The sequence below is a fragment of the Cervus elaphus genome, chromosome 23 (genome assembly GCF_910594005.1).
Source record: "Cervus elaphus chromosome 23, mCerEla1.1, whole genome shotgun sequence".
In the NCBI taxonomy this organism is placed as follows: domain Eukaryota; kingdom Metazoa; phylum Chordata; class Mammalia; order Artiodactyla; family Cervidae; genus Cervus; species Cervus elaphus.
Genome location: NC_057837.1, coordinates 10,690,568 through 10,716,685, shown reverse-complemented (window position 1 = coordinate 10,716,685; position 26,118 = coordinate 10,690,568). Strand labels below are relative to the sequence as shown.

General features: G+C 40.6%; 2 protein-coding genes and 1 pseudogene across 10 annotated transcripts in view; 1 reads left to right on the top strand and 2 right to left on the bottom strand.

Annotated features, from left to right (window-relative positions):
• Positions 1-26,118, bottom strand: part of LOC122682154 (ninein-like protein) — a 705,741-nt gene that overhangs the window by 259,516 nt on the left and 420,107 nt on the right. The gene's annotated exons all lie outside the window — the stretch shown is intronic.
• Positions 1-26,118, top strand: part of LOC122682160 (ankyrin repeat domain-containing protein 26-like) — a 371,465-nt gene that overhangs the window by 308,935 nt on the left and 36,412 nt on the right. The window lies entirely within an intron of this gene.
• On the bottom strand, positions 608-25,841 carry LOC122681732 (annotated as a pseudogene).

The window sequence follows — 26,118 nt, the reverse complement described above, 5'->3', positions numbered from 1 at the left end:
TATTCTTCCTATTCTAAGTAACATTCCCATCTCAAGAGATAGGAGGCCCATTTCTTAGGGAATAGAGGCGTCAAGCTCTCTCTGGCTATTTCCTGCTGAGTTGGGATGGTGAGGGGCACTGGGCCTTCCCTTCTTGCTAGTCTGAAGCCTCAGAGTCCTTATAATGGTGTTCATCTAAGGGTGAGTGATGTTTTCCATGGTTGGGTGTAATTTTATATATCCTTTTTGAACTGGCATTGCATGTTGAGACAAAATGGGTTAAACAATCAATAATACATGGAGCAGTCCTAGGCAGCATCAATGATAACGGGGATTAGTAGGGGCATTAACCAACTCCAAATTCCCCATCCCCCAGAGAGAGATTGTAGCTACCCCGAGAGCTCTGCAGCCCCTTCTTTGAGATCCTGTAGGATCTGAACATTTTTCTTGAGGACTGTGAGACTTTCTTTAACTTAGCTGGAGATATTTACCCAGAAACTACATGTCTCACTCAAGATGCTTCAAGTCCCTCCTTGTTCAGGGATCAGGAGATCTATCTCCTGTCTATTTTGGAGTACAGCCCCTGCCAAACAGTGTTGGCTCTTTAGAGCTACCCTGAGAAATCTTACCCCAGAAACTTAATTTTGGTGGTTATCATTAGAATGGCACTCATTTGTAGTCCTGAATAGGCATCTGAGGTCTCCCACGCCTGTTTTGCCCCCTGGTTCCTTCATCCTACAGAGTTTTGCATGGTTATGTATTCTTTTCCACCAGTCAGGTACTCCTATCCACTCTCAGCTAGTGTTCTGCATGCACTTCTGTGCCTGAAGGTATATTGCTGTTGTATCTGTGGAGAGAGATGTACTCCACGTCCACCTCTCCTCCGCCATCTTGCTCTCTCCTCTTTCGGGATATTTTAAATAACATTTTAAAACGGTATTTCCAAGCCAAGGAAACATGCCTTTGCTTTTAGATTATTGACTATTCTTAATGGTGCATTTCCATCAGATTGGGTTGGGCTAATCAGGAATTCTATAATTGGTCTTTGATTTGTTAGTGATTGTTCAAACAACTTTCAAAAAACAGTTAAGAATACTGGGATACAAATTAGCCCATGAGCAGCTCCAAATACCACCACAAGAAACAATCTTTAAAAATGTCCTGAGGATGTATGCTTTAGCTGCAGACAGGACACACACACCTATTATTGTTGAAAATGCACTTGGTAACACAGGGTGGCCTAGCAGATACAATGCCTCAATCGTTTTTCAGTTTACTGAGGGCTCTGAACTGGAAACGAACACATAGGAAATGTGAGCAGAAAAGTCAAAGGAAAACCCTATACAAATGACAAGATTAATCATGGCTATGGAATCGAGATTGACATTCCAGAAGGCCATATAACCCATGAGGCCCATAATCACAGAAGCAATTGCAAAAGTTACCTACAAGGAACACAGGGGATGAGGAATTAACCATAAGGAAACAATGAACATTGCTGTTGATGCAACAGTCACATTTTGAACAATGTTTTCTAATATTGCAGAATACTGATCCAAATATATGAAAACCTGGTTGTATACCATTAGGGGAACTTCACACTTCTTGGCCATGTCTCGGAACTGGTGTAACATCAGTTTCTTATTGGTTGAAGAAGACATACTCATGGTTTGAATGAAGGCCTGGGAACAAATGATTTCCCGTGATGATGTAATATTAATGTTATACAGAAAAAGTGGAAATTCCTTTTAAAAAGTGCATTTATTGCTTAGAAAAGCTGTCTTATCATATATCTTGATGGAGGTTTTCCATATATTATATATATTCTCATAACCAAAACTCTGTAAGATTTTTATATACATACTCACTGTTTTCAAAATTTGCCAGACATTTTTCCAATTTTTTATCCCAGTAGTCAAGAATCTCAGTAATGATAACCATAACCCTGGGACCATAACTTGAAAAATAGTCTTCTTCTACATTACAATATTGTGTGGTGTAGGAGTCGTCACTTACCAAATTTCGGAGGTCTAAACCTTCCTGCACTCAGAAACACCCATATACACTACTTATGATGTACGAAGTATAGGAGCACTGCAAAAAACTTGGACTCGGTGCCTGTGAGAAAAGGACTAAAATATTCTCTAAAGAACAGATTCACTGCATTCCATATGTAAAATAGATAGCCAACAGGGATTTGCTGTACGGCTCAGGAAACTCAAACAGGGGCTCTGAATCAACATAGAGGGGTGGGGTTGGGAGGGAGTTTCAAAAGGGAGGTGATATTTGTATACCTATGGCTGACTCATGTTGAGGTTTGACAGAAAATAACAAAATTCTGTAAAGCAATTATCCTTCAATAAAAAATAAATTGAAAAAGGAATAGATTCATTGGATGGATATAAGCTTTATGTTCATCTTGGAGAAAATTACCTGGGAGGCAAAAGGACTTTTTTAACGAGGAACATTTTTGGTCAGGAGTTTCCTGCTTCTTCAGCCACCATAGACAGACTACTTCTCTTTTACCATCCATGGCCATAAATGCTCCAAAACAGATGATGTTATGAAAATAACAAGGGAGCAGGATTGTTCCTATATAAATGCAAAAGTATTGTACGGACCTGAAAGAGGTCAGGTTCTCTTTATTATTATGAGAGAGGTCATAATTCCTTGACAGAAGGTCAGGACATTGGTGATGGTGGTGATTGTAATGGATACTGCCACTTTTGAATAGACATTGGACATTGGCTTATACTATCCGTGAGGCTGGTCTTCTGGCAGGCAGAAATCATGATAAACATGTCATCGACTCCAACACCTGTTAGAGAAAGAGACAGTCTCCGCATTTTTTAAACATCCCTTTAAAATTAACAAGATCAACTCAAATGGTTTTCTTTGCCTATCAAGGTCTCACTGATCTTGCAATGTGCTTGTGTGAATGAATGTCATGTCCTGTGCAAAGCAAGTGATGAGTCCTGCACTGGGGCTTTGTGGTGCCTTATAATGACTGAAGCCAGACCCCAAAATGGAAGCCTTGTCAGGGTTTATATACCGACTTCCCAATGCCAAGAGGCACCCAACATCCCTGCGAGGGGAAGAGCCAGAAATGGGCGATGCGCCTGGACCAAATTTTCCGTTCTTGGTCACCTTTTCCTGGTCTCTTTGACCATTCCATAATTGCCCGGGGAATTAGAACTACTAACCTAACCTGTCGGATCATAAACTTTCAAGGGACTTGTGATCCATGCCGTTACTCTGTACTTTTACTTAGACCTCAAACTATATGGATGGAAGCGCCTAGCCTTGCTAGGAGCTGGAAGTTACAAGAGCACGTTTGGGAGCAAGGCGGAGCTCTAGTTCCAGGAACGGCTCTCAGGCTAGAGGTCATTCTCTTGGCTGGCTGCCTCAGGGTCCAGAGTCCTAAAGGTAAGTCTTTGTCATGGCTGTGCCTCTGATCTATGTGGGTAGAAGCCTTGCTGGTGACCATGAGATTTTTGAATACACAGGTCGGGAATTGCAGGATCTGGTCAGCTTGGAATTGTGGTGGGCTTCCTTTGGTAGTGCTAGCTCTTAGCAGACCAGAGAAAGCTCTCCAACAGCTTGTGTCTCAACTCCCTAGATATTGCTTTTGTGGAATCTGTGGGAATGAACTGGACGGATTGTCCCTAGTAACTTGAGGACCGAAATCACTTTTTCCTCACTGGCTGACCCTCCACTCCCCCTTTTGCTATCACATATACTGGTGTGGTGACACTCAGAAGAGACATCTTGGATTTTTTGTTCATCTCTTTATAACGCAAAGCTTCTATTGTGGTCAGGACTGTATTCGGGAATGTGCACAGGCACATGGAACATGGATGCTTCCCCTAGAAAACTAGCTTGGGAAACATTCCAGGAAAGCTACTCTGCTCCACCCCAGGTGGCATCAGAGGAGGAACGACTATCAGACAAAGGTCTTAATGGTGAGGAACTGGACATCAGTCTGGGATGCCATCAGGTCTACCCTGGTGCATCTCCACCCCACCTTGGTGGTTGAACTGGGAGCGGCGGATAAGTCACCTGTGTCGGTAAGGGACAGACTAAGTCCAACCAGGGAAGGAAAGCTTCGGTGGAACGTCTGTCTACAGCCGCATCTAGAGCAGGGAGGGGCACCTCCGGTGGAAAGAAGCCACGGCTGTGGATGCTGCTTTTTTCTCTCTTACAGATGAGAGCTAGCAGATCCAGAACCACCTCTTTAAAATGGTTTTTTCCAAACGGGGATAAATTTGATTCCCAGAGTTTAACAAAGACATGCCTGATCTTTTTCTTTGACACCGAATGACCATGGTATCCTTTGGAAGATGGGGAAGACTGGTCGGCTGAAGGGTCTCAATTATAATATTGTTTTACAATTAGATCAGTTCTGCAGAAAACAAGAGAAATGGGTAGAAGGCCATATGTGTTGCTCTGTATCTCGCTGCGAGACATGCCAGACTTATGTCCTAAGGGTGCAAATTTTGGTGTGAAGCCTTCAGCTGCCTCCTCTTCTCTTACTTTGCCCCTGTATCTGGGGCTCCCAACGAAACAGGCTGAGTCAGGGCACCCTTCCAGAAGGGGTTGCCTCAGTCTCAGTAGAAACTGAAACAGTCCCAATTCATAGAAGCCTTTACAGGACTAACTTTATGGCCTTACTTGGAGAGACGTAACGTATGTCTTGGGACAGATGCTGACTCCTGACTCGAGAACTTGAGTTTTGGGAGAAGCTACTACTTTTGGAGATGAATGGCTTAAGCATGAGACATGGGGAAGGAGGGAACACAAAATAGCCCTCCTCCCTCCTGGGAGCCAAGCAGTTCCCATGATGAGCCAGACTGTGACTACAGCATGCCTAAACGAAGGTGGGATCAGAACCACTTTGCCAGGTGTATTCTTGAAGGACTCAAGCGAGTGCACACGAAGACTTTAAACTACTGCTAAGTTGGCTGACACAGAACAGGGAGAGAAGAAAGCTCCTGATAAATTCCTAGATAGACTACAAGAGGCTCTCTGCAAGTTTACTGACATTTATCCCAAAAGTACAGAGGGAGGAATAATCTGAAAGATAGATTTCTCACTCAGTCAGCTCCAGGTATCTGTCATAATTTATGAAAACAAGCGTTTGGACCAAATCAGTCTTTAAGATACTGTTACAACTGGCTCAGACGGTATATCATGGTAAAGAATACGGGGAGGAAAGTAGGGGAGGGGGAAACTGGCAAAAGAATGAAGCCCCAACAATGGCTGTTAGAGCCACTCTGAAACAGACTGAGGAAAAGTGCCCCGAGTAACCCAGGTGAAAAGGGGTGGACTTGTTATTACAGTGGAAAGGAGAGGCATCTCAAGCTGGATTGCCCTCAAGCATCTAAGCTGCACCTGGCTCCATGTCAGGTCTATAACATGACCACACCTGAGGAGAGATTACCCTCTGAGACATAAGCCCCAGGGGTTGGACTCTCAAGGCAATCAGGACTGAAAGTGCCTGGCGGTCCCTACAGGAGCTCCCATTCTAATTACACCTGTGGAACCCTGGGGATTTATAACTCTGGGGGGCGGGGGGCGGGCAGGGGCAATCAATTGCTTTTCTTCTCGACACTGGGGCAATTTTCTCTGTGCTCACTGAAGCCCGTCGTCTGCTTTCCTTCCAATCCACTACTGTAATGGGACTGTCAGGATGAGCCAAATGCTATTATTTCAGTCATCTTTTAAGCTGCAACTGGGGCTCCGTGCTGTTTTTCTCACGAGGTTCTGATGGAGCTGGAGTCTCCCTCACCCCTTAAAGGAAGGCATATACTGAACATGGTCCAGGCCTCTGTTTTCATGAATGTGGAGCCTTCTTCTTTTAAGTGAACAAAATGTAAATCCTAGAGTATGGGCTGGTGGAAAAACTGTGGATTGAGCACAAAATGCTGTTCCTGTTGTTATCAAGCTCAAAACCCCTCACCTATTTTCACATCAAAAGCAGTATCCACTAAATTCTGAGGTTAAGGAATGCGCGAAACCTTACTGTACTGGCTTCTCACGATGTAAGTGGGATCTTAAACTCTAAAGTTCAGAGCAACAATGTTCTGTCTTAAAGTTACTGTAACTCAAGGGGTGTCAAAAGTTCTAGGAATAGAATATTACATACCCTGTTCCTGGAGACCCCAATCTTCAGGAAAGGTTGAGAAGGCTAATGCCGTTATTAAAGGACATCCATGGAAGCTAACTCAGGAAACCCAGGACAGTTGGTTTAAAGTTTTACCCATGACTCCAACGAGGGCTTGAACTGCCTCTAAGAAGAAGGGACTGTCTCTATGAGACTGTTTTCATGCACAGATATTGTCATAGATCCGGAAACCTTAGAATTAACTATGTGCCTCAGCTTTCAACTTTTCAACCTTCTCGTCAGGGAAAGGCATTGCATGGTGGGTTTCTCCACTTCAAGGAAAGGACTTTCTTCAGCTCTGCAAATACCTGCACTGACAGCAATTGTATATGATGTCTCGTCTTGATCTGATGACATCTAACAACCCTAAAATGGACTGATGTAACTATGGCTATAATGTGACTTTTAATTTTGATTATGTTTTAACTTGGTTTAATGGATATCTTGCCTTACATCTGTAACTGTAAAATGGGGTTTGTTTCTAACCATCTGTAAGCTTCTAAGTTAAAAATGGTTGTCCATGCTCTTACAAGTGCCGCAGCCTCCTCCAACTATTACTCAGGGCCGCTGGAGCAGAGACCCTCAATATGACGGTTAGGAGAATATATTGCCTCAACAACTTAGGGACAATGCCCCTCAACAGCAGGACGTAGTTATGGAATGAAAACGATGGCCCTTTCCCTTGGCAACATGATCCTCCTAAAAGAAATGGGGGGAATGAGAGAGTCAATTCCTAGGTAGGTTGATAAGACGGCCAGGGTCCCCAAGGAGGAGGAGGAGGAGGAGGAGGGGGAGGAGGAGAAAGGAGTCCAGAGCCCTCGATAAGAAGAAAGGGATCTGAGGCTCCCAAGGAGAATGACAAACGGTCTTTTCTACATTGCTTTGTCTTAGTGAATATAACAATGCATCTTGCTTGAGGACATGTTTCTCCTCAACAAGAACCTTCTCATTAATCTTGTCATCTTAAAATGTATATTATGGGAGTGGGTCTGGTCAGATCTTTCTATTGTTCATTCTAATCTTGTTCATTTAAGCTGTATGTTGTGGGAGTGGGTCTGATAAAAGTATATAAGGTCTTGATAAGACTAGCTAGGGGGGCACTCTGCCTCCCCTTCTGATGTCTATGTCAGAAGCTTTCTCTGTCCCTTTTTATACTTTAACAAAGCTCTGCTACACAGAAGCTCTTGAGTGATCAAGCCTAGTCCCTGGTGGAGAAGAAGCTAAATATTCTTCTTTGGAGATCACGAATTCAACATCATTCACCGTAAGCTATCATACAATTAGCCTGTTCTTGTTTTTTCCTATTCTAAATCACACTGAAATGAACATCCTTATTCTATTTTGGGAGCACCCGTCCAATAATTAGGACGAATTCCCAGAAGTGGAATTGGCAGGTCAGATTCCATTTTAAATTTTTAAGTCTTTTGATTTGTTGCAAAGTTATATTTTAAACATGTACCAATTTACAAATTTCCCTCAGCAGAATGTGTGTTTATTTGCATACAACCTTCCCCAAACCTTCAGTCTTGCTATAATATTCATTAATCTAATAAAAAGAAAAGGTGTCTCACTTTTGGTTTAATTTGCATCCCTTGATTAATGGAAAGATCAAATATTTCTTTCTTATATTTTCAATGACTAGTGTTTTGGATTCTGTGTGTGTTTGTGCATGAGGGTGTGTGTGTGTGTGAACTACTTGTCCATGTCCCTGGTCTGTGTTTTCCATTTGGGGTACTAGATTTTTCCAACTCTTAAAAGCACATAAGACAGAGGATGAGATGGTTGGATGCAATCACTGACTGAATGGACATGAGTTTGGGTAAATTCCAGGAGTGGGTGATGACAGGGAGGCCTGGCGTGCTGCAGTCCATGGGGTCACAAAGAGTTGGACATAACTGAGTGACTGAACTGAACTGAACTGAAAGGCACATAATTCCATTTGATTTTCTTTTTCTCCTGATTCCTCATTGTGGATCTGTAGAGTCACCTATATATAACTATTTTGCCTAATCTAACACAATACCCTTCCTTTACCCACCCCACACCCCCACATACACAGTGTGCAGCCTCGTGCTTTGTTTTACTCACCTAGAATAAGAAATGGTGAATTTGCAACTATGATCACAAATGGCACTCCAATGTACAACATCAGGCCAAAGCAACTCACCACTGCCAAGGCAGCAGAAATGACTCCAAAGACTGTGGCCCACATTTTGTTTCGTACACAGTCACACCTGTAAACTTGGAGGGAAAGGTCATGGAACTTGTGGTGGTAGCTTCCATACTGAAATTCCAGCAATTCATAACATTCTTGACTTGAACACCTCTTCAGAGGCCTCTTGCAGAATATTTCCCATACCTGCCTGCTGGAGAACTTTAATTTCCAAGCACTAACCCAGACCAACTGAACAGAAGATGGGGAGGCGGGAGGCGTGGACAGAAAAGTTGGGAATCTGTGCTGTTACCAAACTATACTGGTTGGTTCTTATGCAGCGAGCCAAACATGAATCCACCAACTGGACTTCTCAAAACCACAAAGATATACTAAAGCATTGCAAAGAGCTAATTCCACTCTGATCTTCAAAAGAGCGTGAATGGAAGTAAGCAGTATGAAAGTGCCCATGGCTAGGTATCTTTTCACCCACTTATGAGTCCAGTTAGCCATAAACACAATCCTAAATATCTCCTGTATGTCAAAGCTGGTTTAATATATATTGTGGCTAACAAAAAGAATGAAAGCCTTCTAAAAGATTTCTGTGGTTCTCCTCTGCTAGAGATGTGTGTCCTAGAAGAGAGGCTCTGTGTGCGTGTGTGTGTGTGTGTGCTCAGTCGATTCAGTCATGTCCGACTGTTTATGACCCTATGGACCCTAGCCCACTAGGCTCCTCTGTCCATGGGAATCTCCAGGCACAATTAGTGGGGTAGGTTTCCATGCCCTCCCTCTAGGGTATATTCCCCACCCAGGGATCAAACCTGCGTCTCCTGCGTCTCCTGCATTGCAGGTGGATTCTTTACCACTGAGCCACCGGGGAAGCCCCAGAAAGGTGGTTACTAATTATGAGGAAAAAAAAAAAGTAACATGTACTCCATTTTGAATAACACCTTATGCCTGTTTCTTGGTTGGACCAACAAAAATGGGAATATATACACAGCATTTTAAAAAGACTGAATTTAATACTTTAACTCCCCAACAAGCACAACTTTCCATCTTAAAATATTGACAACAGTCTCTAGGTTTCTGTTTTACTTCACTGCTAACTTCTTCAAAACAAATGACTGATAACTGCCTCTAGAAACTTTTAGTAGAAGAGCGAAACTAAGTTTGGTTTGAAGACTAGCAAAGTCAACTATGGAAGTGGAGCTACTGATTCCCAAAGAGCAAGAATATAACTAAGACCTTGTTCATGCAAGGCCACATTAAAATAACTAAATTTTCCTCTTATTAAAACAGCTATGTGTGTCTGTATTTCACTTTTTCTCAAACTGCTGGTGTTATCAGTTAAACTCAGGTCCCCAAATCAACACACACACACACACATACTCACACACACACACACACACAGTATTTTGTTTTGATTACAGAAAAAAATTTGATTACAACCAGTACTTTCTTAAAGCAACAACCTTGGTTTACAGGCGTTTAAGATAAAAGTACCACAGATGAACCTTGAAATCAGAAAGGTTAACAGGATAGAAGCTACATATAACATTTTTATCTCTATTCCCTCTTTCAGGTTTCTGGATTGTTGCTATAAATTTTTCAGAGGATGGGGGGAGTGAAGTATATTATCGGCTAGAGGGATTATTTGACTTCGACTAGTTGCTGTGTTGACTCTCTAAATGACCTTTGTTTTAATGTTCAATAGGCAATGGAAGGGAAGACGTGTATATAGAACACTAGTGAAAACAATTGCAGATTTCCTAGTCCCCAAGAAGGACTTTGGTTACGCAGTTTATCAGAATAACTTAGGAAAATCTTAGAACTTCAGATTCGTGCAATCCTGGAACATAGCTCTGCAGACTCTGATCTACAGTTTGTAGAGAAGTTGCAGAATCCATGTGTCTAAAAATTTGTACATGTGATTCCCCTGCTCAGGTGGACTTGGGCATCACTGGCAGCAAAATGACCAATCAAAACAGTTCACTAGAAAAACAGAAACTACACATTGAAGAAAGCATAAATCAGGAGTTCCCTGGTAGTCCAGTGGTTAGGACTCCTTGGTGCTTTCACTGCTGGGGCCTGGGTTTGCCCCCAAAAAAGGCATCAATGGATGAAATGAAGGATAATAAGCTATAATGTATACATAATATAAACACCCAAACAATAGAAGGAAGTCCTTCCTTGTCAGCAATTATTTTAAATCTAAACAGATTAAACTTTCCAATCAAAAGGCAGATATTGTCCGAATGGATAAAACAGCATGATTCAACTATATGCTATTTACAAGAGACTCCCTTTAGATCCAAAGACTTAAATAGATTGAAAGATAAGAGGAATGAAATAAATACTCCCTATGAATACTAACCAAAAGAGGCTAGGAGTGCCTATACTGACAACAGAAAACAAAGATTATTTGAAAAAAACTGAAAGGAAGGGAACACTTCCTAACTCTTTTGATGAGGCCCTGTTACACTGATGTCAATTCAGACTAAGATATCACAAGGAAGCTACAGATAATACTTCTTATAAATATGGATACAAACATCCTCAACAAAACTCGAGCAAACACAATTCAATAAGCATAGTAAAAGGAGCATACATCATGACCATGTGGGATTTACCCAGGAAGTGAAGAGTGGTTCAACATGAGAGTATCAATGTAATACAGCACACTTTCAGAACAAAGGATAAAAAATCATATGAATCTCTCAAAAGGTACAGAAAAGGCACTTGACAAAACTCAATGTCTTTTCATGATAAAAACTCTCAAAAACAAGGAATGGAAGGAAAGTTCCTCAAAACTATAAAGGCAATTATGAAAACTGCACAGCTAACATTATACTCAATGGTGAGAAAAAGAAATCTTTCCCTCTAAGATCAGGAACAAGATAAAGATGCCCACTTTCATCAGTGATATTCAAAGATGTACTAGAAGTGCTAATCAGAGTAATTAGATAGGACGTTGAAATTAAAGAAATTCAAACTGGAAAGCAAGAATTTTAACTATATCTTTTTACAGATTATATGATCATATGCATGAAAACTCTAGTGAATCCAAAGGAAGCTACTCAAGTTAGTAAACAAATTCAGTAAAGCTGCAAGATACAAGATCAACACACAGTTTTCAGTTGTTTCTATCCATGTGCAATGAATGATCCCAAAAAGAAATGAAGAACGTGATTTCCTTTAGTGTTTAAAATAATGAAGTACTTAGGAACACAGTTAACCAAAGAAGTGAAAGACTGGTACATGGAAAACTACCAAACGTTTTGGTGAAAGAAACTAAAGAAGACCTAAATTAACGGAAAGACTTTCACAGTCCATGGGGAGGAAGACTTAATATTGTCAAAAAGGACAACCTCGCCTAAGGTGATCTACACATTAATCACAATCTCTACCAAAATTTCAACAGCTTTTTTTTCAGAAATGTATAGGTCAACATTCAGATTCATATGGAATTAAAGGAGCCCTGGATATTCCAGAATAACCTTAAAAAGAAAAAAAGAAATGGACAACTGAGATTTCCAGATTTCAAAAATGTAACAAAGCTACAGAATTTAAAACAGAGTGGTACTACTATATGGACGGACATATAGACCAATGGAGTAAAACTGAGCCTCTAGAAATAAATCCATATATCTACAGCCCATTGATTTTTGACAAGGATGCCAAATCCAATCAACTGGGAAAGAGCAGTCTCTTCAACAAATGGCACTTGGATGACTGGATTTCGACATGTACAAGAATGAAGTTGGACCCCTACTTCACATCATATACAACTATGATTAAAAATCGCAACCACCTAAATATTGCAGCTAAAACCATAAAACCCTTGAAGGAAACAAAGTAAATGCACACAACCTGACTTGTTGATGGAAGCTTAGATATAACACCAAAAACACAAGTAAACAAAATAAAAATAAATGAGTTGAATTTCATCTTAATTAAAATCTTTGTACATTAAAGGGCATTATCAAGAAAGTAAAGAGATAATCTCCAGAGTGAGAGAAAATATTTGCAAATTATATAACTTGATAAGGATTTAATATCTACGACATCTACTCATCAACAACAGAAATCAACAACAAAGGGACAAACAACTTCACTAAACATGAACAAAGGTGGGAATTCCCTGGTAGTCCAGTGGTCTTTCACTGCCAAGGGCCTGGGCCCAAGTTCAAGCATTGGTCAGGGAAATAAGATTCTGCGAGCCTTGGGGCACAGCCAAAAAGAGGGCAAAGGACTTGAATAGACAGTTCTCCATAGAGGATATGCGTGTAACCCCAGTCACTCAGCTGTCTGATTCCTTGTGACCCCTAGCCACCAAGCTCTTCTGTTCATGAAATTTTCAGACAAGAATACTGAAGTGGGTTACCGTTTCCTTCTCCAGTGGATCTTTCCAACACTGGGATCGAAACCAAGTCACTTGCATCTCCTGCACTGGCAAGCAGATTCTCTACCTCTGCGGCACCTGGGGAGCCCCAAAGAAGATACACAAATAACCAATACAAACATTAAAAAGATAATCATGGTTAGAATGTGGAGAAATTGGAAAACTTACACATTGCTGGTGGGATATAGTATGGTGTAGCCTCTGTGAAAAATAGTTTGATGCTTCTTCAAAAAGCTAACTAGTGGATTATCATACAACCCACTAATTGCACTCCTAGGTATATACTGCAAAGAACTGAAAATGGCCTTAAACAGAAATGAGGACACTACGCTTCACTGCAGCATTATTCACTGTAGCCACAATGTAGAATAAGAAAGCCTTCCTCACCGAACAATGCAAAGAAATAGTGGAAAACAATAGAACGGGAAAGACTAGAGATCTCTTCAAGAAAATTAGAGATACCAAGGGAACATTTCCTGCAAAGATGGGCTCAATAAAGGACACAAATGGTATGGACCTAACAGAAGCAGAAGATATTAAGAAGAGGTGGCAAGAATACACAGAAGAACTGTACAAAAACCTTTATGACCCAGATAATCACGATGGTGTGATCACCAAGCTAGAGCCAGACATCCTGGAATGTGAAGTCAAGTGGGCCTTCATCACTGTGAATAAAGCTAGTGGAGGTGATGGAATTGCAGTTGAGCTAGTTCAAATCCTGAAAGATGATGCTGTGAAAGTGCTGCACTCAATATGCCAGCAAATTTGGAAAACTCAGGAGTGGCCACAGGACTGGAAAACGTCAGTTTTCATTCCAATCCCTAAGAAAGGCAATGCCAAAGAATGCACAAATGACCACACAATTGCACTCATCTCACACGCTAGTAAAGTAATGCTCCAAATTCCCCAAGCCAGGCTTCAGCAATATGTGAACTGTGAACTTCCAGATGTTCAAGCTGGTTTTAGAAAAGGCAGAGGAACCAGAGATCAAATTGCCAACATCAGCTGGATCATCGAGAAAACCAGAGAGTTCCAGAAAAAAAAAATCTATTTTTGCTTTACTGACTATGCCAGAGCCTTTACTGTGTGGATCACAATAATCTATGGAACATTCTGAAAGAGATGGGAATACCAGACCACCTGAACTGCCTCTTGAGAAACCTGTATGCTGGTCAGGATGCAACAGTTAGAACTGGACAGGCTGGATCCAAATAGGAAAATGAGTATGTCAAGGCTGTATTGGAGAAGGCAATGGCAACCCACACCAGTACTCTTGCCTGGAGAATCCCAGGGATGGAGGAGGCTGGGGGGCAGCGTCTATGGGGTCACACAGAGTTGGACACATCTGATGCGACTTAGCAGCAGCAGTAGTGAGGCTGTATATTGTCATGCTGATTATTTAACTTCTATGCAGAGTACATCAGGAGAAGCTCTGAACTGGATAAAGCACAAACTGGAATCAAGATTGCTGGGAGAAATATCCGTAACCTCAGATATGCAGATGACACCCCCCTTATGGCAGAAAGTGAAGAAGAGCTAAAGAGCCTCTTGAGGAAAGTGAAAGAGGAGAGTGAAAAAGTTGGCTTAAAGCTCAACATTCAGAAAACTAAGATCATGGCATCCGGTCCAACCACTTCATGGCAAATCGATGGGGAAACAGTGGAAACCGGGTCTGACTTTATTTTGGGGGACTCCAAAATCACTGCAGATGGGGATTGCAGCCATAGAATTAAAAGATGCTTACTCTTTGGAAGGAAAGTTATGACCAACCTAGCCAGCATATTAAGAAGCAGAGACGTTACTTTGTCAACAAAGGTCCATCTCGTCAAGGCTATTGTTTTTCCAGTAGTCATGTATGGATGTTAGAGTTGGGCTGTAAAGAAAGCTGAGCACTGAAGAATTGATGGTTTTGAACTGTGGTGTTGGAGAAGACTCTATAGAGTTCCCTCGGACTGCACGGAGATCCAACCAGTCCATTCAAAGGAGATCAGTCCTGGGTGTGCAATGGAAGGACTGATGATAAAGCTGAAACTCCAATACTTTGGCCACCTAATGTGAAGAACTGACTCATTGGAAAGGACCCTGATGCTGGGGAAGATTTAGGGCAGGAGGAGAAGGCGACGACAGAGGATAAGATGGTTGGATTGCATCACCGACTTAATGGACATGAGTTTGGATAAACTCCGGGAGTTGGTGATGGACAGGGAGGCCTGGTGTGCTGTGATTCATGGGGTCGCAAAGAGTCAGAAACGACTGAGCGACTGAACTGAACTGAAAACGTAGAAATATTTCAAGTGCTCATCAACAGATAGGTAGAGACCAAACATCTGAGATCAAGGTATTGCAGGGCTGGAGTCTGTCCAGAGATTCCAGCATAGAGTTCTGTCTTTTCAAGCTTCTGGGGTTCCAGGCATCCCCAGGCTTACAGCTGCATCCCTGCTATCTCTGCCTTCATCTTCATGTGGCTTCTCCTCTGCGTTGTGTCTCTCCTCTTTTGTCTCTTGTAAGGATGCTGTTAGCTGGATTGAGGGCCACTGTCACCCAAGATCTTCTCACCTCGAGATCCTCTACATCTATGGAGACACTTTCCCCAGATGTAGTCCTGGTCACATGTTCTGGGGGGACACATCTTTTGGGGCCACCATTCAATCCATTTTCTATATATAAAGTAGCCCTCATTTGAGGAGATTACTAAGGTCACATATAGACTGGCACAAACAGCCTTGTCAGTGGGTTGTCAGAAGAATGAGGACGCTGGAATCACTTGGAATGGATCTAGGCCTGGCTTCATCAGGTGAGGGGGAAATCAGAGGGAGGAGAGCATCATGGGTCTTTTTTTGTTTCCAAAATACCGCATTGGGTTGGCATGTGAGATGCACCATGGGGGCATGGTGCGTTTTCCGCGCCTGATGGGGGTATTAGGCTTGGGCCAGGGCTGCGGGTGTCAAGGGGAATTAGTGTGGAGACTTGTCATAGGTTCTGGAGGAGGGGCTGACAGTCACTCAGGCACATGGAAGTGGGAGCCTGAGAGGCACAGTGTTTCCATGCCCAACTTGGGTCCACCCGCCCAAGTGCAGTAAAGCCAGTCTTCTGACACCAGGCTGTGGTGAAGGTAAGTGAAATGTTCATTGTAAAAGCAGCAATATGTAGAGGACAGATGGTTTGTGATTTAAAACCCCAAACTCCTTCAAGGGTTTCAGCAAAGCAATTGCAAAGGACAAGTGAGGGAGGGGGGTCACAGGTGTCAAGTTAAAAACATGGACAATGTGAGAGTTGCAAGTTAAGTTATATTTGGGCAAAATGAAGACTGTGGCCCAGAAGATAGCAAAACTGCTCCATAGAGAATATCTACCTGCTCCATAGAGGCAGGGGGGACAGTATAGATTTGATTTTGGTAAAGGAGGAATACATGCAATTGAGTGTATATATATATATTTATATAAATATATATATATTTATAGATATAAATATTTATAAATATATAAATATTTATATATATATATATACATTTATAGAAAGTTTCTGCCAGTCTCATGAAGCTTCTGCTAGCCATGAGAAACTGTCATCACCATGAAGGATTTTAATGCTTTTCTATATGATGAGATACAGGAAGTGAGCTTATAAAATCACCTCCTGAGAATATCTACCTGAAGACCTGTCCTGCCAGTTCCCTGCCTCCCCAGAGCACAGAGTGCCTTATTTCTGCTCTCCACCCTGAGCTCCTTTCAGGGGATGCTGAAGGTCAACAGCTACAGCAGCACATGACTTAATCCTGGTAGAGGTAGATGGAAAGTGCCCATGGCAAGTGTCTGTCTGTAGCTGACACAGGGCACATGATCAGCTGGTACACAGTTCTCGGTTGATGATAAGGTAGCACACAGTTAACATAAATTTTTAGGCCCCAGTAGCTCCGGGGCAATGTGTTCATGATCACCAGGTAGTTAACTTCTTCCCTTTGGTGCCCGTTTTAGCATCTGTAAAACAACTCAGGAAGTATGCATCGGAGACCCTTAATCTAGATATTTCAGAGAAGGGCTACAGCAGAGGATATAGGGGAAGGAGTCTGTCCTGGGAAAACCCCATAGAGTCCTTTTTGGTTACACCAAGTATCTGAGCTCAGCAACCCTGAAAGATGGGGCTGCCTCCTGGGTGTGGGGGGCATCAGGATCACAGTCCTCTGAGGGGCCGGTTAGCCCCCGAAGTGAGATGGGGATGCACTAGCTGTACAAATGTGGCTGGCCTGGGAGAGGGACCTGGGCTAGAAATGTCACTGGAATTATCACAGGGAGGAAGAGCCAGAGCCAGGTGGGGGAAAGCGGATCGTAACAGACTCCACGCAGGTGACTGTGGTCCTGATGGAAGCAGTTCAGTTCAGTTCAGTTGCTCAGTCGTGTCTGACTCTTTGTGACCCCATGGATTGCAGCACGCCAGGCCTCCCTGTCCACCACCAACTCCCGGAGTTTACTCAAACTCATGTCCATTGAGTCAGTGATGATATCCAACCATCTCATCCTCTGTCATCCTCTTCTCCTCCTGCCTTCAATCTTTCCCAGCATCAGGGTCTTTTTGCAAGAGTCAGTTCCTCCCATCAGGTGGCCAAAGTATTGGAGTTTCAGCTTCAGCATCAGTCCTTCCAGTGAATATTCAGGTCTCATTTCCTTTAGGATGGACTGGTTGGATCTCCTTGTAGCCCAGGGGACTCTCAAGAGTCTTCTCCAACACCACAGTTTAAAAGCATCAATTCTTCAGTGCTCAGCTCTCTTTATAGTCCAACTCCCAATCCATACATGACCACTGGAAAAACCATAGCTTTGACTGGTCAGACCTTTGTCAGCAAAGTAATGTCTCTGCTTTTTAATATGCTTTCTAGGTTGGTCATAACTTCCCTTCCAAGGAGCAAGCATCTTTTAATTTCATGGCTGCAGTCAACATCTGCAGTGATTTTGGAGCCCAAAATATAAAGTCTGTCACTGTTTCTACTGTTTCCCCATCTATTTGCCATGAAGGGATGGGACGGGATGCCATGATCTTAGTTTTCGGAATGTTGAGTTTTAAGCCAGCTTTTTCACTCTGCTCTTTCACTTTCCTCAAGAGGCTCTTTAGTTCTTCTTCGCTATAAGGGTGGAGTCATCTGCATATCTGAGGTTATTGATATTCCCCCCAGCAATCTTGATTCCAGCTTGTGCTTCATCCAGCCCAGTGTTTCTCCTGATGTACTCTGCATATAAGTTCAATAAGCAGTGTGACAAGATACAGGCTTGAGGTACTCCTTTTCCTATTTGGAACCAGTCTGTTGTTCCATGTCCAGTTCTATCTGTTGCTTCCTGAGCTGCATACAGGTTTCTCAAGAGGAAGGTGAGGTGGTATGGTATTCCCAACACTTTAAATATTTTCCAGAGTTCTTTGTGGTCCACACAGTCAAAGGCTTTGGCATAGTCAATAAAGCACAAGTAGATGTTTTTCTGGATAATGGAAGCAACTCTGAGCCAAAAGGAGAGGCTGTCAGGGGCTCAGCTTCATTCTCTTGCTCCTTTGCTTATCTGTAACTTCCCACTCCTATAGTGAGGAGCCTGGCTTGAGCCATCTGCTGTTTATCAATTTATTTCTCCTCTTCAGATTGTATGTAAGGTGGTTTCAGCACTGTTAGCTGCTACACCCTGGAAAGAAGTCCATAAAATAAAGCCCACTGTTTATGGAAGCCTATTGAAGATAGGACATTGAAAGGTGAACTCCCCAGATTGGTAGGTGCCCAATATGCTTCTGGAGATCAGTGGCGAAATAACTCCAGAATAGAATGAATTCAGAGACGCAGCCAAAACAAAAACAGCACCTAGCTGTGGATGTGACTGGTGATGGAAGCATGGTCTGATGCTGTAAAGAGTAATATTGCATGGGAACCTGGAATGTTAGGTCCATGAATCAAGGCAAGTTGGAAGTGGTCAAACAGGAGATGGCAAGAGTGAACGTCCACATTTTAGGGGTCAGCAAACTAAAATGGACTGGAAGGGGTGAATTTAACTCAGATGACCATTCTGTCTACTACTGTGGGCAAGAATCCCTTACAAGAAATGGTGTAGCCGTCACAGTCAACAAGAGAGTCTGAAATGTACTTGGATGCAGTCTCAAAAAAGACAGAAGGATCTCTGTTCGTCTCCAAGGCAAACCATTCAATATCACGGTAATCCAATTCTATGCCCCGAACTGGAATGCTGAAGAAGCTGAAGTTGAATGTTTCTATGAAGACCTACAAGACCCTTTAGAACTAACACCCCAAAAAGATGTCCTTTTCATTATAGGGGACTGGAATGCAAAAGTAGGAAGTCAAGAAACACCTAGAGTAACAGGCAAATTTGGCCTTGGAGTACAGAATGAAGCAGGGCAAAAGCTAATAGAGTTTTGCCAAGAGAACACAATAGTCACAGCAAACACCCTCTTCCAACAACACAAGAAAAGACTCTACACATGGACATCACCAGATGGCCAACACCAAAATCAGATGGGTTATATTCTTTGCAGCCAAAGATGGAGATGCTCTATACAGTCAGCAAAACAAGACCATGAACTCCTTATTGCCAAATTCAGACTTAAATTGAAGAAAGTAAGGAAAGCCACTAGACCATTCAGGTATGACCTAAATCAAATCCCTGATGATTATACAGTGGAAGTGAGAAATAGATTTAAGGGACTAGATCTGATAGACAGAGTGCCTGATGAACTATAGATGGAGGTTCGTGACACTGTACAGTGTCAGGGAATGTTTGACGGGAGGATTCCTATGTGCTGTCTCTCATGAGTCCTTTGTCCCTCTTCAAGCGGAACAGCACGCTGCTCCCAGGGACTGAGGTCATTGTGTGAGGCAGGCTTGGGTCTCCTTTAGTAAACATTCTCTTTAGGACAAAACTGCTTAGTCTCCTTCCCCTTTCTTGAGATATGGATTGTCTCCTGACCTTGTGACTAACATTACCCCTTGTTCCCTTGGTAACGGTTGCTGTACGTTTGGTTTTCTGATCTCTATCATTCCCGAAAGAAGTTTCTTGTACCACAGCTTATATATACTCATAGAAAAATCATTAAAGCACCTTTGCTCCATCAGAGCTTAGGTCCCCGGGTCTTTTTTGTCTCTGTCTTTCTCTCTTTTACTTTCTTATCGTCAACTCTGTACCACCAGGTTCCGGTCCATTAAAGGACCCCAACAAATGGCGCCAAGGAACAGGGACACTGGTATACATGGCATATCGGGCAGAGTGATTCAGGGACCTATTGAGGTCGGTAAGTACTAAGGCATGGGTCAAACGGCTGGCCAGCCCCGTTATTTTTCTACTTTACTTCACCATTTGTTTAAATTTCAGGGACTTCTGGTTTCACGCCAATGAATAGAAGCTTGCCTTCAAACAGTAGTTGAACATAATCCTTAGTTTCCTGATAAATGCAATTTTGATTTAGAAATTTGGCTCCGGGTCAAAGAAAATGTTAAATGAGCAGCCAAACAAGGAAAAAATATTCCACTTGATCTCTAGCCCCTATGGGCTCTTATTAAAGCTGTAATTCTGCCATTTCAAGGTACATTCTAGCCCTTCCAATATTCAGCAACAGACAGACCACTTATTACACAAATATAAATTAAATGATTAAACTTTACAAAAGGCCCAATTAAAACAATACAAAATATCTCAAAATTTTCTTACTAGCCCTGCCCTGGCTGCTCTAAATGCTTCTCCTCTGCCAACAGTCGCAACTCCAAAAGTCTCTCCTTTGTTGGAACCTAATGAAAAGTTATGCTAATTTTTAAGCTAGATTAGAAGCTGCTATTTCCCGTACTGTAATCAGAGAAGAAACCAAAAAACAGCTAGAGAAATTACTTGCTTATGAGAATGCAAATCAGAAATGTCAAAGAGCTATAGCTGCAATTTGTGAGACTAGGACTATTATTGATTATTTGAAGGTTTGTCACAATCTAGGATCAAAAACTTTAAAAATGCAAATACTAGCTGAAACAATGGCTACTACCTTTTAAAAAGGGAAATGAAGGATGCTTTACATGTGGAGATAAAAACCGTTTAAAAAGGGACTGCCCTAAGAAGGCTAATAAAAAAAACCTCCAAAAATTTGCCCTTCCTGCCATAGAGGAATGCATTGGGCCAAAGACAGTAAATTTAAATTTGATATTGAAGGAAAACCTATTCCAGAAAACTCCAAACAGGGGACCTCCCAGGTCCCCTACAACAAAAACCAGGGGCAAATTCTATCTTTTCCCTCAAACCCTCAACGTCCAGCAGTGCTGCCATTAATATACCAGCCCTAAATGATTTTTTCCATTACCCTTAAGCAGTCCCTTCTAGAATACCTACTGGACTTTTTGGACCCCTGCCCCCACAAACCTTCAGTCTTTTACTTGGCTGATCTAATTTGGCTTCTAAAGGAATTACTGTTCACCCTGGAATAATTGATTCAAATTATAAAAGAGAAATTCAAATTATGATGCCAGCTCAGATTCTATGGCAATTCAAAAGGGGGGACAAAATTGCTCAATTACTTCTTTTGCCTTACATTTCTATTAACTCCTCTAATAATGTACGGACAGGCAGATTTGGCAATACAGATCAAAAACAATCTTTATGGACATCATTGGTATTTAAATATGTCCGACCAAATATAAATATCAAAATTAATGGTAAAAGATTTTCTGGTCTCCTCGGCACTGGATCTAATATTATTATTATTTCCAAACACTTGTGGCCCCAATCCTGACATATACAAAAGGTCTCTTGCCAAATTACAGCAATTTCTCAAACCAAAGTACAAGAAATTTATCAAAATATTCAAATCTACCCATATGATAGACTAAAAGGCCAACCTACAACATTAAGACCTTATGTGATAGATGCACCCTTAATCTAATAGGAACGAACTTACTTATGCAATGGCAAACTCAGATATACATTCCACAGTTTTCCTAGGGGCCACTGCTCATTTAACAAACAAAACAATTATTAAAATAACTGAGAAAAATTATGAGCCTATTTAGACAAAGCAATGGCCCCTTATGAAAGGAAAATTACAAAGCTACTAAAGAAGGTATAAACACAGAATTAAAATTGAGCCATATTGAGGAATCTTGCTCTTTTTGGAACTCTCCTATTTTTGTTATAAAAAGGAAATATAACAAATGGTGTCTCTTAACAGAGTTTAGAAAAGTTAATTCTTTTATTAAACCTATGGGTGCATTGCAACCAGAGATCCCATCACCTACTACTATTCCTCAAAATTGGCACATTATTATTACTGATTCACAAGATTGCTTTTTTAATATACCTTTACACCCTTTAGACCGGGAGAGATTCACTTTCTCTCTCCCTTATCCTAATCATATCGGGCCTCATAAAAGATTTCAGTAGACTTTGTTACCTCAAGGTATGCTTAAAAGTCCTGCTACTGCTGCTGCTAAGGCACTTCAGTGGTGTCCTACTCTATGCGACCCCATAGATGTCAGCCCACCAGGCTCCCCCATCCCTGGGATTCTCCAGACAAGAGTACTGAAATAGGGTGCCATTGGCTTCTCCATAACAGTCCTAGTACTTGTCAGAATTTTGTAGCCAAGGCTTTACTTCCTATGTGACAGCAATTCCCTCATGCATATATCAGTAATAATATACTATAGCTACAAAAAGGAGAAATGATATTTTTGACACTGAATGGCTATGATATTCTTTAGACTCCGGAGAAAACTGATGAAAATAAAATCTTTTTTGAAATTGCAAAACCGGTTCTTCTTGCACGTGCAGTTAGGAAAAGGTTAACTTGTTAAAATATTTTTTTGGAGCTTCAGTTCTGCCTGGGAAACAAAAATAGGCCTAAGAAAAAACCTTAAGTTCACTCTTATCATGTCCTTGGGATACACAGCTCACTCTATCTAGGACTCCAGCCATTAACAAATTGGTGGAGCTCAAAATAAATAAATAAAACAAAAAGGTATTTTAAATTTCAAATGGAGAACTATGCCTATGTATCTAAAATTATCTATGTCTCAATGTATGTCTTTGTTTCTGGATAATATGAAATTAATAAGCTCTATTTAAATTCAACTTCACATGAACTGAAAAGTATTCAATATTAAATATAATGTTTATTTAAATATAAATATAATTTAAATATAATTATTTGTTAATCTAAAAGGTAACTCTTTATATATATATTTATATATATACACAAATATATAGATGAGATGAAAACTTTTAGATAAGCTCTATTAGAAATAATTATATTTTTAATAGAATAATCTATTATCTATCATCTAAAACAATCTCTTAGGATTGGAGTGACTTAGGTTGCTGGAGTTGTACTGAACTAAATAGTGGAAGCTTGTTGAATGCCTGGGTCATTTCCAAATGAAGTAGGATTTTGAAGCATTAATTGCTGAACATTGGCTTACTCTTACAAGGGGTTTTTCTTGCAGAGGAGCTGAAGAGATTTTGAGCTGTTAGTGAATATAAATATATATTTGTATAAGAATGGGTATATATAATATGATATGATTTAATAAATATGTTCAGTGGTCTATAAAATGCTAATATACAAGACATTTCATGGTTGCTATAGAAAACTAAAATATATGCTTTTAATAGAAAGATATAAGAAATGGCAAATAAAATGATGAATACAAAAATATTTTTTTAATTGTTGAAACATATATTATAGAATAAAATAATATTTGCATAGGCTTTGCTAGGCTAGTTTTTCATTGTCGTTCTAGCTACAGCAAATGTCCTTTCTCCAAATTAGGCCGAATTAGAAACAAAAGAAAAATTCTGGGAAAACAACATTTAACAGAATTAACTTTGGTCAGCAGATACATTCAGACTGCAAATATAATAGAAAATGCAGTTGAAATGCTTGGGTGGATCACAATGAAAACCACAAAGTATGATGTGTTTATTTGAAATAAACATTGCATTTGTTTATTGTGCTATCATATTTTGTTTTGGCCTTTTAACTTTTAGGGATGTTTAGTGCTGGAATTTTAGAAGGGCTTGTGACAAATGAAGAAAAATTTTATGGCAAATAGATGTAACTCATTGTCCTGAACTTTCTTCCTCTTCCTTCTTACATGTCTCAATCAATACAAATTCTTCTTTTCTAGGGACAACACCTCTCTAAGGTAAGACTACACAACATGTTATAACCCACCTATCAACTTACTTCATGATAATGAGAACACCTAATTCTATAAAAACAGACAATGACTCTGCCTATATTTCTAAGCAGTTTAAACAATTTTTACATTCATTCTCTATTAAACAGATTGCAGACATTCCTTATAGTCCACAAACACAAGACATGATTGGACAAACACATTACACACTGTAACTGCAAATAAAAAATTAAATAAGAGGAAATACACAGGAACACTTTTGTCTTCCTTGTCCAGAGCAAACTTTACTAGATTCTGGTGTAATGTAGTCTTTAAGCCTATAACTATTGTTGGTGTGACTTTACTTCTGTTTCCAATCTGTAAGATTCTTAAAGCAGGGTGAGAATGGCATAAAAAAAAGACACCATTTCCCGAATGGATTATTTGTTCCTAAGAATATCAGAAATGTGGAATGTTCACCTTCTTTTCAGGTCTGTCTTGAAAGTATAATCATCTTCTTTAACACACTGAACAGTGAGATTCAACAGTTGCTAAGCTGCATTTCTTTTTCAAGGACAAGGTCAAATATATTTGGATGTGAGCAACATTTCATTTGTCAAGTTGTTCTGCATCACCTTTTCAATAATTTCACTTAGGAAAAAATATTTGAATGGTTACTCCTAATCCTTTGCCCCAAATAACACAAACCACAGCCAAATACCAAACAGACTTCTGAATGATTTTTTTCTTTTGGACTGAAATATTTCCTAAGAATGTTTTCATCATTATCGCTTTCCTTTCTTTTTATAACTATTGTTAATATAGCCTTATTTGTTTTAAACTTTTTAAACTTACCACAAAGAGAGGTTTTGACAAAAGCAAAAAACAAAAAACAAACAAAAAAAGGAAGTTTTGAAAACATTAAAGGACACCTCCTTTCCTTTGCCCATTTGATATCAAGACGGGTTAACTAATCAAGGGAAATCTAAGAAACTAATCTTACAGGGAAAGGGTATGCTTCTATTTCTCCAGATGGATCCAACGAGCTCACATGACTTCCTCTTCAGAAGATTCAACCTAACGGGGCCCCCAGCATTCAGACTAGAGATGAAACAGCAAAAAACCCAGGAAGAAAGAATTCCAATACAAGCCATGGCGACATTAAAAATTTCCAAAAAACGCTGCACTCGACGTCATCGACCATATGATCTCCCTACTTGGGGACAGATTAAAAACCCTTACTAATCAAACTGAAAATCTGATTTCTCAACAGGGAATGCCTCGGAATCCTGAAAATATTTTTCTTCGCTATGCTTGCTTTGCTTGCTTTTGCTTCCCCCGCTCAGGCTGACTTGATTGATCACACTTACTGGGCTTATATACCTACCCCCCCTTTTTTATTGTAGGTTGTAAAATGGACAGATATAGGACCAATCATATCCACTAATGAGTCAACACATACGCCCCCTCCTTGGAACTTGGAGGGGCCCTCTCATCCTGAAGAAAAAGAAAAACTAGTTAATATCTTTCTAGGTTATGAAATCCTTCCTTTGTGTATGGGTATAACAGAATTATGCATAAACGTTAGCCGACAAACTTAGGCCTTCCCCTGCCTCCAAAAGACGACTTTCTGATGCTTCTTGGATTACTTACTGCTCTTTCTTTGTCCATGAATCATGTTTATACTACTAAAACTTTAAGAAAAGAATTAAAGAAAAAACAAAGAACACTATGCAAAGGGTTTACTAATAAAAACTTTAAATATATTCCTGTTCATTAAGACAAATGTCAGGCAAAATCAAGAAAATTAATGTTTATAGCTAATCATACAATTGTCAGTTGGGGACCCCATAGTATGTGGTTATTGAACTGCTCAGATGATATTAACAATACTATGTATGATTATATTACTCAAGTAACATGGAAGGTTACTAATACTACAATGGAACATTACCATGATAGAGGACTTCTTGGCCAGCTTGACGATGGAATGGCCCCCACCTCGTCCTCGAATCATCCTTGATAAACAGATTGGGCCTAAACAATGGGACATCTGAAAACTTGCTGCAAACACCGAAGAACTTGGGACTTGGACCAGACATTTCACAGGGACCAATCATAGCTATAGCAATTATTTCTTTCACTATAATCAATCATATTTTATACAAGCCTATGTTCCACTTTCTTTTGTTGTAGCTATAAGAAATTTACAATTCAATAAGACTTTACCTTCTGTAACTTGCATAAATTGTAAATTATATACTGGTCTTAACTCCTCTATTTCCTTAAAAAAT